The sequence below is a fragment of the Camellia sinensis genome, chromosome 14, assembly GCF_055761805.1.
Source record: "Camellia sinensis isolate YWXY chromosome 14, ASM5576180v1, whole genome shotgun sequence".
NCBI classification, from domain to species: domain Eukaryota; kingdom Viridiplantae; phylum Streptophyta; class Magnoliopsida; order Ericales; family Theaceae; genus Camellia; species Camellia sinensis.
In genome coordinates this window covers 104,407,433-104,429,668 of record NC_138974.1, presented here as the reverse complement: position 1 = coordinate 104,429,668, position 22,236 = coordinate 104,407,433, and positions in this window count along the sequence as shown.

Below are 22,236 nucleotides of genomic sequence, written 5' to 3'. Positions count from 1 at the left end.
TCAAAGGGAGAGTCCAGTTGATTGACAGGCGTAGGTGCCTTGGATAACTGTGGTAGAATCGGGGGTGGAGCCGGCCCCGTTGGGATGTCCATATCTGCCTGGACATTCAGTGCCTCCCCAGGCGTCGGAATTCCTGGTGGAGGAGGAGCTGGGTGTGAAGCAGATGCCCCGATTTGTTGTTACAGCCTGGCAATTAACTTTGCCTATTGGGCCAGGATCTCGACCTGTTGTTTGGCAAATTCATCTCAACGAACAGCGTCCCGCTACATGGCTCTCATGGTGTCCTGCATCTGACGCGCCATTTCCTCAACTCCTGTTGTTCCCACCATACTGCCCTGATCTCTCTGAAATATCGAAAGGTCTAACTCTGGAGTAACCTCAGGAAGCTCAACCTGACTGTTCAAAGTCCACCGATCTGGCAATCCCTGCTCGGATACACTGCGTTTTCTCGGCCTCCGTGTGATAACCGGGGGTAGAGAGTGGAACACTGGTTGTCCGTCAACCAGATCCTCAGATCGATTGAGTCGGCGACCTCTTGTCCAGAGTGCTTGGGGAATATCTGCTTGGTCTGAAGCAATTGTGCTAAACTGCCCTAGCAAAAAGATAAATAAAGCAATAATAAGGGAATAAATGAGCAGACAAACGGACAGCATAACAGCGTAAATAAACACAACGCACAGTCGGGTATAATTTACACGCAATTGATACACTATTCTCAAAGACTGATCAGTACTCCCAAATCACTGTCCCCGAAGCTGAATCTGATACCCACAGATAACTGATTCCGAAAATACTAAAATGGTGCCCGCAGGCCTAATATCCAAAATACTGAACTGGCGCCCGCGGGCCTGATGCCTAAACTTGTGAACTAATACGTGCAATCCTGTAGAGGCCAACTCTAAAGCACATAGCAGATAAGTGAGAGCCAAAACACCCCTATGTTGGGGTAGGGTTTCCCTATCCTATTTTGTCAGGAGCTAGGGTTTCACTACAAACGCAGCGGTTTCAAACAACCTATCAACGGGTAAACAACCTGTCCTAGTTTGGAATGGTCACTATGGGTTCCGATATGCACTAGGTTGAATGGTCAAAAGGGTGCCCCGGTAAAATCAGGGTTTGCGTTCCCGTCGTGGCAGAGCCTGCAACCGGTCAGCCTTATGGCACGCTTCTCGAAGCGAGCCTCCGCCAAACCGTTCAGGAATAGTATACGACAAACACGGTGTCCTAGGCGCACCAATGCAAATGCAATGCAAAGAAACACATAAGTGTAATCAAAACAAAATATCATGAGTTCGAGTCAAGTTCTCTAAATCCCCAGCAGAGTCGCCAGAAACTGTAGACGTCCCCGAACGTCCCGGGAAGGAAATCCCGTTTTGTTCATTTTGGGCTTACTACAGTTCGGACTCTCAAATTGTCACGGTTCTAAATCTGAACCAAAGAGTCCAAATCTGGCAAATCGTTCTGTTTTGAAAACAGATTTTTTGTAAAGAAGTGCCAAACATGGACTGCCTTGCCAGATACAGAGTCGCCACCTAAATATTTATTTTGGGGGAATTTAGGAAACCCTGACTCGTTGCCTAAGGCCACGTGTCCGTCATCACCAAAGTTGCCTCGACTCGGGAACTTGGGTACGATTGGGGAAGGTCACTTCGTGAGCACCCCCGCTCGCCCGATCAAAGATCAACCTCTACTAACCATGATATTGAGTTTTGAAAACATTATGCGTTCTTATTCCGATTATTAGCCTAGATTTACTATGTGATGCGCACAGCATACAAGTATAGACTGGATCGCCTGAATTGGAACAAAACATTTCATATTTGTTTATTTGAAAATGGTTTGCTACTCGCAAGTAGGCTAAAATACAGATTTGCCACCCTCATGTGGGCTTAGAAAACATGATGATTTGCCACTCTCAAGTGGGCTTAAAACTCACAGTCAATGTATTATTCCAATCCAAATAACCCAACCTTCACCCACAAGCATTCAGGTAGGTATATCACATAAGCAGTTAGCTTCATGGTAAGCATGCTATCATGGCAGTCACTCACAAACATGCAAGGATGCTAAAGCATAAATACTTACCAAGTACTCCAAGCCAAAGCAGAAACTATGTTAGAAATCCATGCATGATCCTAACTATACAGAAATGCCTAATGCAACACATGTAAAAATGCAACTACAATAGGCTCGGCTATTCTAAGATGGCATATGATGATGCTACAACTAACACGTATTCAACTTTGGAATTGAAATACAATGCAGTTAGTATGATGAGCCGAGCCCAGTGCATGCAAGATAGATGAATGAATCCAAACATGCAAACATAAATATGCTAATTGAAATATGCCCTAATCTAACCATCATAAGCTGGTAAATAAAAGGGAGAAAGACGTGGGGTTGGAAGACATACAACACGCATACGCACACTTATTACAATATTGCCCTCGCTCGGAGGGTCCGAATAAATAATACAAGCCACCTAATTAACTAACTCACAAGCTAATTAATTATTACAAAACCAAATGAATAACTAGCTACAACTAATTATTACACAACTTAATTAATTAACAAATTAATTATTACAAATAACAAATGCTAACTAACTAGTAAGCAGTAAAAGAGAATTGCTCCAGCTTTGTTTGAAGAAGAGGAGGGTATGCATGCTCGCTTCGGTTCCTAGCCTTGGAATGCCTTCCGGTTGCTCTTTAGAGGCTTTGTTTGCAGGGTGTCTTCCAGCGCTTGTTGCTGGACCTTACAAAAACACTGCAGGGGAAGTCACCAGTGGCCTGCCAGCCATGGAAGGAGCACTGCCGGCCAAAGGAAAGGCACTGCCGGCCAAGGGTGGCACATTGCCGGATATCAGTAGCAGGCTGCCGGCCACTGGTGTGCTGCGACACCAAACTGCAACGAAGCACAAAATAGAGGAAATGAAGGGTCTCCCAAGGACATGTGTGCACTATGCCACCCCAAATCACCTCAAAATAGCAAGGGAGAGGCCTAGTCGGATCCACGACCATCAATCACGCATCCCGATGCATGATGGCCAAAGATCTAACTTGCGCAAATCAATATGCAAATGAATGCACAAATGAAGCAAGTAAAGCCTAGAACTCTATCATGAATCGTCAAGAGCTTCGGCGACCGAGAATTGAGACACGTTCCATCACTCGAAGTATGAAACTTCCCTCGTTTCCCGTTCCCGGATTAACACTTAATCCGAACAATGCAACACATAAGCATGGCGAACATGCAATGTGACTACATGGCATACTCGGTACTAGCTTGAACATGCAATCATGCAATCATGCAATATGATTCTAAGCATGCAAGATGAAGGGTAATGAACATGCAACAACATGTAATGGAATTAGCATGCGACAACATGCAAATATGGAACAAGCATACAACAATACGCAAGACAAGCATGCAACAACATGCAAGGGATGAACTTAAACCAAGATGGGCAACTCTCAACTAAGCCCAAATCAGTGGCCATGTGATGAAAATGAGACAACCAAAACACATTCAAACATGCACAATGTAAGGGATCGATCCTAAGGCATCAAATGCCACTCTACCAAAGCATGGAAAATGATGCAAGATGGTATACAAACATGCAATTTCCAGCACTGACATATGATGCTAAATGGTCCTGAAACATGGAAATAGGGCACCCGATGCATGAAATAAGCCCCGAAACTCAAAGCTAGGTACACGTATTGAATTATAAGTATACAAAGCAAGCATTATTTGATCATGAAGTCTAAAGACAGAGCCAAGGTAGTCCCAAAACATGCACATTTCTAGTTTAAAGCATGGCCAAAAGATTCTAACATGATGGACTAAAATAGCATGTAACATTGGCTAGCAAGCATGGTTTACATGGCATGTATATGAAGCATATGAGATCTCATCAAACCAGCAAAAAACAGTGAATAAAACATGCCAAAATATGCCGAAATAACCACTGAAATGCAGCCAATGCATGCAAAAATGATGAGCTCCCTTGGAGGGCCATACAAGGGGTTATTAAGCACATACAAGATAGACATGTAACATGGCAAAACCATCTCTGGAAATGAGTTATTACAGCCCTAAAACCCACCGAATAGGCCCTAAAATGGGTCAATGAAGCATACAATGAAAGGCCCCCTCAAAAGGCCTTGAATGGAATTGTTCTACACATGCATTATAGACATAAAATAAGACCAAAGAGGCTCCGGACAGAGTTAAATCCGGCCTTGAAACTCACCAAATTGAGCCCAAAAAGTGACTTCACAACATGCAAGTGAGGGGCCTTTTGGAAGGCCAATAGGGCAAACCAACAAGACAAGGAGAGAGGGGGTCACCCCCCTCTGATTTTAGCTCTCAAACATACATCTAAGCCACTGAAAATCCACTGGATTTCAGTGGCTAGGAGGCCAAACCAAGGCCAATGTGAATGCTCTAATGCATAGCCCTAAATATGAAGGAATGAAGCATGGAAGGGGGTAGATGACCCCAAACAGAGAAAGTGTCTTAAACAAACATGTTTATAAGCTCAAAAGGAAACTTTTTCTAGTTTATGACAAATCTCAAAAATGCTCACAAATAAGACTAAGATATGATGCAAAATAGGCCTACAAAGAGGGATAAAACATACAAGGGTGTAGGAGGCCTCAACAGAAAAATGTCTTTAATCAACATTCAAGAGGAGCTCAAAATATGATAGTTTGTGACAAAGTCTAGAAATACTTGCAAGTAACGCTAATCAATGGAGCAAAAAAATGCAAGTTTAAGGGAAATAGGCACTTACCCTTGAAGAGCAGCAAAGCTGGAGCTTTTGGACCAAGTTGGTGAACCTTCAACCCTTACAAGTCAGTCCCAAAGTGCTGGAATGGATGATGGAGGTGTGGTGCTAAGGGTTGTAGTGCAAAATGGTCCAAGAAAACTAGGGTTTGGAGGCTCAAGTGCAGAGGTATAGAGAGAGAGAGAGAGAGAGAGAGAGTTTTTCCTCTTCCAAAGTTGCAGCTCCTGTCTAAGGAAGAAGCCTCTTCCTTATATAGAGGAATGAAAAGCCAAAGCTTCTTCAAGAAGCTTTGCAAGGCCTTCATCCCTCCATACACGTTTGTGGAGGGGAACAAACAAAAAACCATCTGGCTCAAAAGATCTGGAGGAAAACCAGCTGAGACAGGGGGGGTGCCGGCCATCATCAATGGTCGGCAGTGGCTCATTGATGGCCGGCAGGGCCTCATCAATGGCCGGCAGGAGAAAAGCCATGGCCGGTAGTACCAGCCCATGGCCGGCAGTGCACCACAGGGTCCACTCTGAAAGGACCTAGTCAAGGTCAAAAAATGGGGCAGAAAGGATACAGGGTCTGGGAAGCTCGAATCGGTGACGTTCCGCCACGACAGTCGAGTACTCGGCGAGCAGTCGAACTAGTTATTGGATGTACCTACAAGCACAACCAAGTCTTGAGGACAGTAAAAAATGAGGTGTCTACAGGAACCTCCACGGGAGACACTGTGGTTGCCTGGACAAAACTGACCTCCAAGCAATAGCTTAGGCCTAGCCACATACCTGATCACCTACATACATAAATAATACGGTGAGCTGTAGCCCTGTGAATAATAAAGAGTAAAGGTTTTAATCAATGATGTCTATAATAGATTTAGAATTCAGATTGATAGTCAGAAACAGATAGATATTCATATTCATGTTCAAAGTTCATATATTTCACATGATCATACGTGATACATCCTGTAGCGTTAACAAATCCGATGACCCATAAAGGGACGGCCATAAAGGCATTCCGATGACCCATAAAGGGATAACCATAAAGGCATTCTAATAACCCATAGAGGGAAATATGATACTAATGATGCCATGACTACATTTTAGAAACTTGGACAATCATTCATTCATATAAAACACAGTATTTTAGAAAAATGATCATTTCATATCATTGGAAAATAATTAAAGTTAAACATAACTTTACAGAGTTATTACTCACAGATGGCTCCAATAGCAAATCAACTGAATCAAACAAACCAAACCGCTAAGGGGCACGACCTACACAAATGCATAGCAAATACACATTGAAACACACATTTGGAAAGCACTTATCTCATTTCTTTTCTATCTTGGGGCATTTCTAATCTTTAACCTTGTTATCATGTCTCAATTAAGGCTTAGGAATGCCTAAGATGCAATGAGCATGCCAAAAGGTGATTTCAAAGCACTTAGTCAAATTTGTTAAAAACAAGGTCTTCGCTCGAGCTAAGGTTCAAAAATAAGGGTGGTCACTTGAGCGCAACTTTGGTCGCTCGAGCAGTCTGCAAAACTCTGCAAAACTTCTGGGAGCTCTCATTTTAAGCTTGAGCGTAACTTCTGGTTGCTTGAGCCAAGGTTCAAAAATAGGCACGGTCGCTTGAGCGTAGTTTTCCTCACTTGAGCGGAGGCTCATGTCTGCAAAAGTATTAGAAGCATGAATTTTACGCGCGAGCCAATTTTTCGTTGCTCGAGCGAAAGTGCAAAACAAAGAGTGCTCACTCGAGCATAGGTTATGTGGCTCGAGCGATGATGCAGAATTTTGGAATTTCCAGATTAATGTTCAAGATGCAAAACTCAATTTCAAAGCTTTAAAACATATCGTTTGGGCTCAAAACTTGTGAAAACATACCTAAACTTTTAAAACATCAAGAATTAAGGATCATTTCGCAAAATCAAGGCCCAAAAGTAAATCAATTCTCCAAAATTCAACTTGAAACTTTGAAAGCATAACAAGCATGTAATGAATTGAATTCGAAGCCTCCAAATCATGACCAAATAAGGTAAAATGATAGAAAACAAGAAGAATCCCAAAATCAAGGTACAATTGCTACATCCATGTGAGAATTCTTGAAAATTAAGCTCAAAATGTAAGAAAATATGCATGCATGCATGGCATGACTTAAATTCCTTCATTTCTAGATCAAATCTCATGTTTGAACACTTTAATCTCTTACACTAATGTCTTGAATACAAACTTTAGGGATACAATTCTGACCTAGAGTTCCCAATTCTTTGAATTCTAAAATTTCTTGGACAACTGTTCCAATTTCTTTCAATTGACTAGCAATCCCTCTCTTTTTTTTCTTCCTTAAGCTTCAATCTCTTCCTCTCCTTCTCTTCTCATGTTTTTTATGACAAAAAGATGATGAAGTGTGTGTATAGTGGTGGTATGAGAAAACATTGAGCTTATATAGCTACCACAAGTGGAATTAATTAATTCTTACTTAGATTAAATACTTAAATTTGTTTTATTCTAATTATTTGGTTCTGAATCGAATTTCAATTGAAACTACTATAATGTTCTACAAATTCCAAATAACGCATAAACCAAGTCAATTTCGTGATCAGATGCCGATAAGGCCTTCAATTCGCATAATGAAACAGAACCACAAATAGATCTTTCTACAACAGACAGATATAAATGCAAATAAAAAATAACACATGCAATTAATGTAAAATTTCATCTTAATTACTTCTTAGGCATTCTTAATCAAAGATTATACGCTAATCACAGGCCGGGGTTGTTACATGCATGAAGGAATTTGTGGTGCTCATCGGCTTGGTGTTAAGATGAGATGGTTACTTCGAAAGCATTCTTATTACTGGCCAACCATCCTTAAGGATTGCATAGAGTATTCAAAAGGTTTCCAAGCATGTCAGAAGCACGGTATGATAAGGCATGTTACAATAACTTATCTACATGCAGTGGTGTGGGTAGTGGACATGATAGGGAAAATTTACCCACCTTCTTTGAAGCAACATTATTTCATTCTAGTGGCCACACACTACTTTACTAAGTGGGTTGAGGCTAAGCCTTACAAGGCTGTAGATCAGACAGAGGTAATTGACTTCATCATGGAATTAATCTATGGGCTAGGTATTCCACAGACCATAAATGTAGATAATGAGACCGTGTTTGATGGAAAGCTGGTAAAAGCTTTCGCAGCAAAATTTAGAATTAGTCTTGTTAATTCCAACCCCCTATTATGCACAAGCAAATTGTAATAACCCGACCCTCGTATATGATTCTGGTATCTTTTCAGTCCTCTATTCTGTACTTTTGAATGCTTATTGTGAAATTTTAGGTGAAATTACGTCGAATTAAGTGAAACTTGGAAATATGGATTCCTATCTGTTGAATAAGAAAATTATCTGTCGCACTTAAACTGTTTGAATCCGAAATTGGAAGCCTTAGACACTTAATTATCTAAAATTGATTTTATATATGTGATCAGCATAATTTTTAAGTAATATTAAGCATGTTTACGAAATTTCAATTTTGGGATGATTAAACGATTAAAATTTTGTCCTTATTCACATTTTATATAAGTGTTCATGTTCCTTCAATATTGACTTAGACCCATTTCAAGACAAATTTGTGAGAGAGAGAAATTAGGGAAGAATAGGGCTTGAAAGGAAGTTTCTCAAGAAGAAAGTTAAGAAACCTTGTGAGGGTTGTAGAATTTGAACTCAAGGTATGTTAAATCTACTCTATACAAGCTCTCTCTTGATCATGTGTGAAATTCCCCTTTCTATTTGTGAGGAAGGGTTTATTAGGTTCATATTTATACACTTATGGCTGTAATTGAGTAGTGGGTGTGATTCATGTTTGATTACAAAGGGGCTTCTCATCAATTAGTTGTTTTGAAACTAATTTAGGTGTTGTAAGAAATTTATACTTCAAGCTTTGGTTGTTATGCCAACCCCATGAATTTATATTTACGAATTGTGTTATGTTTTATGGATGTAAAAAACTTAGATTAAAAGATGGAATTCGGCAAGGTTATGACTTGAGGAAGCTTATAATCATGTGTAGTTTGTGATGCTCAAGTTCCAATTCATGCTATGGTGATGTTGGGTCAATGAATTGCATTAATTTCATCTTAGATTGCATCTAAATTGGCTTGATGTTGTTGAAATTTGGGTTAGAATCGAGCTGCCCCAAAACAGGGGTCACCACCGCACGTGCGGACAAGAGGAGAAAAATTGATTTTGGGTACTGCAGTTTGGCCGCTCTAGCAGTGGAGGGGGACCGCACGTGCGGCACATGTCCGCACGAGCGGAGGGTTTGGCCGCACGTGCAGCCCAGATCGAAAACCTCATTCACTCCGTTTTGTGCGCCTAACCCTCAGCTCTTTTTGGAATCTGTGTTTGATGTCTTTTTGATGGTTGTAAATGCAATTAAAATGTAATGACGTAAGAAATGGTTTAAAAGGGAAAAGGAACTAGTGTGTGTTATATATGTGTGTAGGACACACCACAGAAGGAACCATCGCCCCGCAACAACACTGTGAGTAATAGTACAGGAATCGAACAATTGATTACCATTAATAATTCTTTTGTTTAACATTCTGTTCTTCACAAATAGTTACGTTAATCGTATGTTGGGAATCAGTGGCAACATTGAAAGATTTTAGTGTGCATTGGTATGACTCTGAACCTCCTCTGTATTTTGGTTATGACTAATGGTTGTTGGTAATGTACCATCCTAAGAATTACCTATGATTCCGTATCAAAATTTCATACAAAGTATTAAAACAGTGAAGTCAGTTAATAAAAAGGAACTGGGTATCAACAACATTGTTATGTGACTCATGTTGTGATATGAATTGTTCTGACCTATTGATGTATTGGTACCTTTACCTTCAGATTATTCTTAATGTTAAGGTTTTGCTAATTACGAGACAAGTATGTTGACTTCCAAAGAACCATGAGGAAATCTAAGTGCATCATTTCACTAAACGTTTTGTTTGCTATGGATAATGAATATTAGCATTATGTTATCTGCTAGTTAGTAGTATTGAAACATGATAAGCACATGGGATGTATATGCATTATGGAACTGTGGTATCTACATATTTCTGGAAGCGTTCACTCTGTAAAATATATTTACCTTTTTGCGAATAATTATCAGCAACGTTCTGTTAAACTGATATTATCTTTGTTAATTCATGTGAATAAAGGGAAGAATGTGTGTATGTCCTATATGATTCTGAAGTTAATCTGTTCTGATATATTCTGGTATGGAACAAAGTGCTGCACGAAACTAAGTGCTACACCTTGGTGGGAGCCACCTCTAGAATCCGTGCGAGCCACCTCTTGAGTCCATACATAGTTATTTATGGGCCGAAAAGCTGTTCTGTAAATTTCTGGGCTGAAAAGTTGTTCTGTATATTTCTGGGCCGAAAGGCTGTTCTATATATTTACAGGCCGAAAGGCTGTTCTGTATATATTTCTGGACTGAAAGGCTGTTCCGTTATTTCTGGGCCTATAGCCGCTTTGTATCTGAAGACCTTTGGATGTTCTGTGCATACTGGGCTTAAAACCACTCTGTTAAGAAACCTGGATCTATGGCTATTTTGGAATAATTACAGAATGAAATCAATCATATGCCTCTGCAGTTTTATGCTTTATTATTCAAGTTAAACCTTACATTATTTATGTACTATTATTCACTGAGTTTCACTCATTCTGTATTTTGTCTGTTTCTGTAGATAATCAACCGAGAGGCCAGTCCTAACCCTTAAGATTCGTCTCCCTCTTGTCAACCTCGGTGTGTCCAGGCACTAACTGAAGCCCATGCATTTTGTAAAGTGTTGTTAGGCTTTTGAGGTTTATGCTTTGATTATCTTTGGTTAATATGTTTTGTCATACACCCAATTATGGGCTGAGTCGATGTATGTGTGTGTATGTTTCCTGTATATTATTTATCTGATATGATGTTGTGATCCTGGCATAGTAGTAATAGCTCAATGGAATAGAATTTTTGGTTATCAGGTGCTTCCGTTCAGGCCCCATGCGTTACGTATATTGGTTTTTGTCTATTTCTGAAGTGGTCATGTCCAAAACTTTAGGGGCGGTTTTGGGGCGTGACAGGTGGTATCAAAGCACGAGTTGCTACCTCACACACGAATCCATTGAGCTTTAGGATATCTAGAAAAGAGTTAGGCATCATGCATAATATCCTTAGTGCATATGAAAGAAATTGGTGGCAACGTTAAATGTTCTACCTGCTAACTCTAAAGACTACAATCTATGTCTGTTGTATGTCCTTTTATTGCCTCTGTTTATCTTATATAGATTGGTGAATAATGCAAGACATGCAAATGTGAATATTGCACTGCGAAAGCGTAGTAAGGATTTGAGTTAATTGGTAAGAATTAAATGAAATTTGTATTATCGGTTTATGGTTATCTGTGGAAATAATGATAATATGATTGGCCTTTTAGCATTTATCTAATTTCAAAATCAAAGGAGATGATATATGAGTTATTCTAACTTATTTGATATAGTTATGTCTTCCTTGCCATAACCATGTCTAGATCCGTGATTTTACGAAATTCTTGTGTTTTACTATTTTGAGTAATAATTGGAACTGTGAGAAGAAGAAGTCGTACATATAGTAACCCCCTTAAAGTTGGGGAAAGGAATTAATTAACTGTGATTTTGTTTTTCGTTGTTTTGTTGTCGGGTTAGATAGATAAGTTATGCTGAGGAATTAGTTAGTGACCTTGAAACAATATGTAATTAATATGATTTCATGACCTAAGGAAATTATCAACGACTTCTGATAGGACCGTATTGATGGGGCCTAATGAGTATGGTTTATGCGTAATTGGGATTTGATTGTGGGAATCTGTACTCTGTACTATACTCCGTATTCTGACCTCTGTAATCTGTAATCTGAAATCTGAAATCCGTAATCTATAATCTGTTCTGTCTATGTATAATCTGCAATCTGTAATTGGGACTTGTCGATTGACATCAAACCTAAATGATTGGTAATCTAATAAGTTACTGCAAGAATGAGAATCTTGCCTCTGTGTATTAAGAATTTAAGATTGTCATCTCCGTGATATAATTTTGTGTGAATCTAGTAACCTATTTATTCATTTCTACTTCGTATTTAAAGGCTATAAAGTAAGCTGATTTGTGTGGCACTATGAATTTTGACGGAAACAAATGGTTATGGGGATATCCTATATTCATGATGGGTTAACGGGTATCTACCTCCTTTTTGCATGTTTATACGGATTTGTGTAAGTCCACATTGATTTACTAGTATGTTGAACTGCTTTTATCCTGAATTCTAAGATTAAATCATTTTACTGTTATACTGTTGAACTCATAGACATTATGAATTCGATAGAATCAACGTGCGAGGAATAACTAGATACTCAGCTTATGTTACAGGGCTCAGCCGCATGACTAGTTTGTGACGTTTGAGAAACGATTTATTGACCACTGTATTTCTAAATCGCGGATATGGAACAATGTAATTGATTTTATGCTCCATACAATAGAACTCTGTAGTGGTAAAAAAAAGAAGAAGAAGAGAGAATCGCAGTATTTTTATAGTAACCAGAAAGAATGTGTAACAAGAGTGGATGTGGTGCTTCACTGCTATGCTTGACTACTGGAATATGGTTCTAAACTCGATTTATAACTCTATCTTTGAATAGTTCTCTTTGCTTGAAACAACGATTGTCGTATTTGTATCTATTGCTCAGCTTTGAATTTATGACAGTATGACTAAGTGTTCATGGTACTATGTCCGTATGAGGTTGTAAAACTGTATAATGTCTGTTATAATACTATTGTAATTAGTGATTCGGAGTATGGTCCGCTATGTGTTATTGTACTTAAAAGTAATGTTACTGGAATTCGTCTCCCTATTATTCTGGTCTTGTCAATAATTAGTATATATGATTTTGAACTAATAGAATGGTGTGATTTTGATATGCTTTGGGAAATACAGGAACACTAAGACTAAATTGTGAAGCTAGTGACTACACGCTTACGTGACTTATTTAAGCCTGTTGAATGATGTGCACTTTATTAAATGGGCAAAACCTTGTTGGTGGGCTTTGATACCCAATCTTATTGTGCATTATACGATGTGAATTTAACTACCCAATTGACTTCTGTGACGATGAGATACACTTACAGAGTAATATGATTTGCATATGAACTATAATATCAGGTCAATCTGGATATAACCATAGTAAATTCTATACCTAAAGAAACGAAATCTACTATATTTCTATGTTTAAGAATTGTATGTTCTGCATTTGAGAGTTGACATAGGGGAAATACTGTAATTATCGACCCTGCCTACTAAGGATTTTCAGCCTTAAATATGTTGTAATGGACTCTTGTAATCTTATCTTACTTGGCACATGATTTTATGAGATAAATGTATGAAGTGGCTATCCTTATTTCTGCATGCTTGAGTAGACCTCGAAACAACTAGTTGGATCAAATCGTGAGATTCTTAATATGTTAAGAACTTTGAACTAACTGTGATAAGCATTATTCGAACCGGAAAATGTGAACATCGATAATGTGAGGCTCAGAGTTCTAATCTGTTTCATGGTAAAACAAGTTTGAGGGACCTAACTTATTTAAGGGGGGAGAGTGTAATAACCCGACCCTCGTATATGATTCTGGTATCTTTTCGGTCCTCTATTCTGTACTTTTGAATGCTTATTGTGAAATTTTAGGTGAAATTACGTTGAATTAAGTGAAACTTGGAAATATGGATTCCTATCTATTGAATAAGAAAATTATCTGTCGCACTTAAACTGTTTGAATCCGAAATTGGAAGCCTTAGAGACTTAATTATCTGAAATTGATTTTATATATGTGATCAGCATAATTTTTAAGTAATATTAAGCATGTTTACAAAATTTCAATGTTGGGATGATTAAACGATTACAATTTTGTCCTTATTCACATTTTATATAAGTGTTCATGTTTCTTCAATACTGACTTAGACCCATTTCAAGACAAATTCGTGAGAGAGAGAAATTAGGGAAGAATAGGGCTTGAAAGGAAGTTTCTCAAGAAGAAAGTTAAGAAACCTTGTGAGGGTTGTAGAATTTGAACTCAAGGTATGTTAAATCTACTCTATACAAGCTCTCTCTTGATCATGTGTGAAATTCCCCTTTCTATTTGTGAGGAAGGGTTTATTAGGTTCATATTTATACACTTATGGTTATAATTGAGTAGTGGGTGTGATTCATGTTTGATTACAAAGGGGCTTCTCATCAATTAGTTGTTTTGAAACTAATTTAGGTGTTGTAAGAATTTTATACTTCAAGCTTTGGTTGTTATGCCAACCCCATGAATTTATATTTATGAATTGTGTTATGCTTTATGGATGTAAAAAACTTAGATTAAAAGATGGAATTCGGCAGGGTTATGACTTGAGGAAGCTTCTAATCATGTATAGTTTGTCATGCTCAAGTTCCAATTCATGCTATGGTGATGTTGGGTCAATGAATTGCATTAATTTCATCTTAGATTGCATCTAAATTGGCTTGATGTTGTTGAAATTTGGGTTAGAACCGAGCTGCCCCAAAACATGGGTCACCACCGCATGTGCGGACAAGAGGAGAAAAATTGATTTTGGGTACTGCAGTTTGGCCGCTCAAGCAGTCGAGGGGGACCGAGCGTGCGGTACATGTCTGCACGAGCGGAGGGTTTTGCCACACGTGCGGCCCAGGTCGAAAACCTCGTTCACTCCGTTTTGTGTGCCTAACCCTCAGCTCTTTTTGGAATCTATGTTTGATGTCTTTTTGATGGTTGTAAATGCAATTGAAATGTAATGATGTAAGACATGGTTTAAAAGGAAAAAGGAACTAATGTGTTATATATGTGTGTAGGACACACCACAGGAGGAACCATCGCCCCGCAACAACACTGTGAGTAATAGTACAGGAATCGCACAATTGATTACCATTAATAATTCTTTTCTTTAACGTTCTGTTCTTCACAAACAGTTATGTTAATCGTATGTTGGGAATGAGTGGCAACATTAAAAGATTTTGGTGTGCATTGGTATGACTCTGAACCTCCTCTGTATTTTGGTTATGACTAATGGTTGTTGGTAATGTACCATCCTAAGAATTACCTATGATTCTGTATCAAAATTTCATAGAAAGTATTAAAACGGTGAAGTCAGTTAATAAAAAGGAACTGGGTATCAACAACATTGTTATGTGACTCATGTTGTGATATGAATTGTTCTGACCTATTGATGTATTGGTACCTTTACCTTCAGATTATTGTTGATGTTAAGGTTCTGCTAATTACGAGACAAGTATGTCGACTTCCAAAGAACCATGAGGAAATCTAAGTGCATCATTGCACTAAACGTTTTGTTTGCTATGGATAATGAATATTAGCATTATGTTATCTGCTAGTTAGTAGTATTGAAACATGATAAGCACATGGGATGTATTTGCATTATGGAACTGTGGTATCAACATATTTCTAGAAGCGTTCACTCTGTAAAATATATTTACCTTTTTGCGAATAATTATCAGCAACGTTCTGTTAAACTGATATTATCTTTGTTAATTCATGTGAATAAAGGGAAGAATGTGTACATGTCCTATATGATTCTGAAGTTAATCTGTTCTGATATATTCTGGTATGGAACAAAGTGCTGCACGGAACTAAATGCTACACCTTGGTGGGAGCCACCTCTAGAATCCGTGCGAGCCACCTCTTGAGTGCATACGTAGTTATTTCTGGGCTGAAAGGTTGTTCTGTATATTTCTGGGCTGAAAAGTTGTTCTGTATATTTCTGGGGCGAAAGGTTGTTCTGTATATTTCTGGGCCGAAAGGCTATTCTGTATATATTTCTGGACAGAAAGGCCGTTCCGTTATTTCTGGGCCTATGGCCGCTTTATATCTGAAGACCTTTGGCTGTTCTGTACATACTGGGCTTAAAACCACTCTGTTAAGAAACCTGGATCTATGGATGTTTTGGAATAATTACAGAGTGAAATCAATCATATGCCTCTGTAGTTTTATGCTTTATTATTCAAGTTAAACCTTACATTATTATGTACTATTATTCACTGAGTTTCACTCATTCTGTATTTTGTCTGTTTCTGTAGGTAATCAACCGAGAGGCCAGTCCTAACCCTTAAGATTCGTCTCCCTCTTGTCAACCTCGGTGTGTCCAGGCACTAACTAAAGCCCGTGCATTTTGTAAAGTGTTGTTAGGATTTTGAGGTTTATGCTTTGATTATCTTTCGTTAATATGTTTTGTCATACACCCAATTATGGGCTGAGTTGATGTATGTGTGTGTATGTTTCCTGTATATTATTTTTCTGATATGATGTTGTGATCCTGGCATAGTAGTAATAGCTCAATGAAATAGAATTTTTGGTTATCAGGTGCTTCGGTTCAGGCCCCATGCGTTACGTATATTGGTTTTTGTCTATTTCTGAAGTGGTCATGTCCAAAGCTTTAGGGGCGGTTTTGGGGCGTGACACAAATGGTCAAGTGGAGTTATCTAACAAATCCTTGAAAAAGGAAATACAGAGGCCAACATGTAATACGTTATATGTCTTCCAACCCCACGTCTCCTCCTTTTGCTTATTTACTTATGATGGTTATTATAGAACATCATTTTTCAAATTAACATGTTTATGCTTTGCATCCATTGTCTTGCATGCATCCAAGGTTCGGCTCATCATACTAACCAAATGTTTAAAATTCAATGCTTGAATACATGATTCATCACATGCTGTGAATGGAATCATATGCCATGCTCATAGCCGAGCCTAATAAAATTACATAATGTGTGCGTTGTATTTAGTCATATTGCATTAGTTAGGAGCTTGCATATTTTCTAATTCTTTTGCTTTGTTTTGGCTCGGAGTATTAGGTGAGCAATTTTGAGCTTTTAACATCTTGCATCGAATGTTTGTGTTTCCATATCAAGCATATTTCCATGAGGCCAATTGCTTAAATGATATACCTGTTTGAATGCCTGTGGATGGAGGCTAATTGCCACAATTGGGACAAATTGATTAATGTACAAATTCCCCTTTTCAAGGGACGAGTATCAAAAATAATTTTCAAACAAACATGAACTCAAATGTTCCAATCTTTGCAAATTAGTATATACTTATGTGTGTCACATAGTAATGTTAGTCTAATAACCGGAACAAGAGCATATAATGTAAATAAAAATCACATCATGATTAGTAGACGTCGATCTTTCATCCGGCGAGTGGGGTGCTCAATTCATGACTTTCCCCTCTCGTACCTAAGTTCCCTAGCTGAGACACTTGGGTGATGGCAAACTAATGGCCTTGGGCACGAGTCTCGAGTTTTCTAAATTTTCTAAAAATATTTAAGTGACAACTTTGTAATCTAGCAAAGTAGTCCATTTTTGGCATTTGATTCAAACATCGATTTTCCAAAAGAATTGCCAGATTTGGACTCTTTTTGTGTTTTCACTATTTCACATTGCGCTTGTGAAATCATATTCAGAACCACGAGAGTCCGAATTGTAGGGCTAGTCGTATCCGAAAGGAGCACGAAAAGCAAGCTACAGTTTCTAGTGACTCTGCTGGGGACTTAGAGAACTTGACTTGAAACTTATGATGTGAAATTTTATCTACAACTATATGCTCTTTGCGTTGCATTTGCATGGTTACTTTAAAGTCATTGTGTTTTCCATCTGCTATTACTGGACGGTTTGACTGAGGCTTAACCAAAAGGCTTGCGAAAAGGCTGACCGGTCGTAGGCTCTGCCATGTTGGAAACACAACCCTTGGATCTAGATTACCGCTATATCGCTTAAACCTCCTTTCACTTCTCGGTGTTAGGTGTGAGAGGTATATTAGGTAATCTTATTGAGGTACCCTTTCGAGCATTTGACCTAGCTGCATATAGTGAAGCTATAGTGACTATTCCAACTTAGGACAGGATGCCACCCATTTGTAGGATGTTGTGAAGCTCGTTGTTTGAAATAGTGCAGCCTAGATCATGTCCAAAATCTAGGACAGGGTAACCTTACCCCCCTCAAAGGGGCATTTTGGTTCTTTTACTTGGTATGTGCTTTTGACTGTATAAGATGGTAGATATTAGTATGAGTTTGAGAAGAGAGTTTGGTGGGGATTGTGGTTCTCCAGTTATGTTTTATCTGCTCTGAATTGGGCCAAGATGTCGTCCAATTTTGATCGATGGTTTTTCTTTTCTTTTTGCTAGGTAGTTTACCATCATAGCTTTAGAAAGACCCGATATTTCCTAAGTTGTGTGGACTCATTTTGGTAGGCTTTGCAAAGCTCAAGACCTTGTTGGTGGCCAACCAGTGTTAGTCTCACTTCTGCCAGTTACTTGATGAAAAAGGAACAGACAGTCAGCAGCACCAATACAAAAGCACTCTACAAACACCTATCGATTCTCACTCAATTAGTTCACCAGCATCTAGTTCACCTAGACTAGCAATGGCACAGAATACAGCACAGAATGCAGAGGAATTTGCTGTCATGATGGCGGCTTTCCAGAAAACCATGGATACTATAAACCAAAGGATGGCTGCACGATATGAAATTATTGCTGATCTATGACGTGCATCTGGGGCATCCGCATTAACCGTGCATCCGATCCTTGTTGTTCAGCCAAACCCAGATCTACCTCCACCAGTAGAAAATCCCCAAATCCCAGATCTTCAGGAAATGTTTCCCCTGGCTCCAGCTTATAGGCCTCTGGTTCAACCCCCCGTAGGAATCTTTTCTTTTGATAACAATGAAATTGATCCGGCCTTGGTCAAGATTTGAGGCACATGGGTTTGTCTCGAGTGCAGAAGCTCTTGTTATTTGGGAGAACCTTGTTTGATGTGGCGGCCATCTGGTACGCTAAGTTAGAGGACTCTACAAAGCAGAATTGGGAGAAGTTATCCGAAGCATTTGTCAACCAGTATTCATATAACACCCAGATAGAGGCAACCATTAGTGAGCTAGAGGCTACTACCCAGAACCCCAAAGAATCATTCATTGATTTTGTCACACGGTGGAGAGCCAAGGCTGCCCGAATGACAAATAGACCTGCTGAAAGAGAACAAGTCCAGCTGGTGGTCCAAAATCTTGAACCAAATATGCTGCAAAGGATGATAGTGGCATCATTATCCACCTTTGCTTCCTTACATGAGTTGGGGGTCCAGATTGAGAGTGCATTCAAAAAGGGTATCATCCACAAAACAAGTGAACCTGCAAGAAGGCCATTTTCTCAGAGTACCAATGCTAGTAGTAGCACTATTCTACGGCCTGTGGATGTTAGTACTATTGTTTCAATGACTAAGATGGTTGATCCCTTTGCTACTGCCACAACCTCACAACCTTCACAAAACATCGGCCCACCCCAGAACTAAAGAGTTTTTACTCCCTCTATATGAGTCCAGCCCACGTCCTCAAACTATTAATGGAAAGAGGGCATCTCAAGCATCTCAATCCTCGTCCACTTCCAGATCCATTGCCACCCAAACATGACCCTACCCAATATTGCATCTTCCACCAACAACTTGGCCATCCCATAGATCTATGCTACTGTTTACGTCATGAGATCCAGGATCTCATCGACAACAAAGTCATTGCCCCAGCCGCTAAACCAAACGTAATAACTAACCCACTTCCTGCACATAACCAAATTTCCTTGGCTAGAAACATTAACCACATTGCCCACCTTCAACCCTAACACATACATTACCTCATCCCACCTACCTAAATCGGAGGTGGTTATTCCAGAAGGCACAGACATGTGCATGATGGATCTAACACCACAAACCCAATCCAGGCCTGTGGCAGTGGAAACGAAGAAAGAGAAGAATGTACTGAGGACAGGGTCGTCTGATACCCATGTCATAGAGAAGGGGGTCTCACTCGCAGAGGAGTACGATCCTGGTTTATAGATTGTGGTCGTCGACCAGCCAAAGCCAGTAGTCATCTTGCTAGACATTCCCAGTATTCATGCTATTGGGGAGAACCAGTTAGGGCAGAATCAGAATGATTGGCCAGAACGAGGCCTAAATGACTTGACTAAACTAGAATAAGACCTGGCCGAGCTGGAAGAGGATCTAGACAACCTCTACTTCTTTGAAGAAGAGGATACAGGCAGTGTACAACTAGGATGGTAGGATCCGAGCTAACCGAAAAGAAGCAATGGATGGTTGAGTGAGGAAGAGTCAAATGTGAAGGAACAAATAAGAGAGGTTGGGAAGGAAGAGAAAATTGGTGCTAGTGGCAAGGTTAAGGTTGCACCTCTGACTGAGAAAGAATAGGCATTGAAACAATTTCAAAGGGAAAGGATAGAAGAGATCCATACAAAGATAGCTCTGGAGCAGGGAAAAGAAAAAGAGAAAGAAGAACCCGAGACAATGGTGGGTGATGCCCAAACTACCAAAAAGGTCGAATGGGAGCCCAGCGACCGAAAAAGGATGCTAAAGAAGCTCAGAAAATATCGGGATTCAGAAACCAAGACTGCGGTGGAGGAAGAATGGCATGATGATGGGGTACGTGATGTTAACATGCTTCAGATAGAACCTGATGCCAGCCTAGCCATGACTGCAGGAAAGTGGTGGGAAGACAGCGTCCTAAGTCATGTGTACACTAATGAAGGGTGGAAAGTTGATACCCCGAATGACACCTAGTACACTAACGAGATCAATCATATGACCTGGAGTGGTCGCTACTTCAAACCCGCGGCATTAGATCAGCCAGAGACCTCTAGAAAGAAGGCTGAAAGAGCAAAACAGAAGGATGTTGAAAAAACTTCATCTTGAAACAGCTCAAGAAGATTCAAGCAGATATATAAATCTAAGGGCTGATAATGGCTTCTCGGGAGCATAGGCAAGCACTGTTAGCAGCAATGAACCAGACCAAATTGCCTATCGACACCACTGCTGACAAATTGGTATCGTTGGTTACATTTGGGGATGTTACGCCGGTGATATCTTTTACAGATAAGGAGTTACCACCTGAGGGTATCAACCACAACTGACCTTTATATGTTACCCTAGAAAGTCAGAAAAAGTGGATTTCGGTAGTGTTAGTAGATACCGGATCGATGATCAATGTATGTCTAGTGAGGACTACCTATGACATCAGTTTGAGGCCGGTTAACTTTACATCTACGACTCAAGCCGTCCGAGCTTATGACAATACAAGCCGGGATGTTATGGGAACATTCAAGAGCCATATCATAATCGGCCCGTCTGAGTATGAGGTGGAATTCCATGTCATGGACATTCCGGCCACTTTTAATCTACTACTGGGAAGGCCTTGACTACATCAGATGAGGGTTGTATCGTCAACAGTCCATCAGTTTTAAAGTACCCCTTCAAAGGAGAGATTGCCACTATGTACGGTAATTCTGCGATCCATCATTCCTAGGGGACCATGACACCATTAATGGAAATCATACATGTGGAGGAAGACATGTTCCTTTCTGGCTTCTCTCTGGCAGAAGTCGCAGGTAGGGAGGTACTATTGCTAAGGAGATGAATCACAGCCCCCACGCTTTTGGGCTGGGATACAAACCTACCACTGCAGATTAGCAAAGATAGGGGTAGGAGTTGTGAGGAAGGTTCAAAGCAAAAAGGACTGGAAGGCAGTATGAGTTGGTCCACAAACCAATACAGGGGACCTTGAACGGATGTTTTGTCTGCCAAGGGAAAGACTTTCCCTTTTGTGGATTTCCAGAGCCCTGGTTTGACAAGGAAACAAAAACAAGGTATCCGGGGCTCGAGATCTTCTTCGAGGACACCAGTTACCAGAAAAGAAGGATGAACAAGTAGACCTGAGCCCTAGCACAGATCAAGGCAGGACTATAAGCCTGGACATTGAAGAGCAAAAGCTGTTGGGAAAAGCACTGGATGATCTATTGGTAAGTTCTACTGCTGAAGCTGACTCTGTCAACTTGGGAGATAGTTTTACTATCTCAATGATTAGGGATAACCTAGCAGCGGATTTCTCCAATCTTATCACGGATGCGTCTGAGACTCCACGCTTGGTCTAGAAGTTTGAGCAAGGCATCATTGGCAATTCTGGATCGAATAGTGAGTCTAGATCTGATTCCACTGAGTCTGTGGAGTCGGAGTCAGATTCGAGTTCCTCTAAGTCTGGTACTTATGGGAATGGTAACTCGGATAGCAAAGTCCTGTCTAGGTCATCTTTTAACTTTTCTTTCAAGTCCATTATAACTAAGGATCCAAACTTTTTGAATGGGAATGTTGTGAACTTTGTCTATTTTTCTATGCCTTTGGTTTGTTGTACTATCTTGATTTTCAAAATTTCGACTTAAATGAAGAGGAAGAAATTCCTCAGGTTTTGAAAATTTTGGTTGATCATAAGGAGGAGAGGCGTGTTAAGCCTTGTATAGATAAAATCGTATCAATT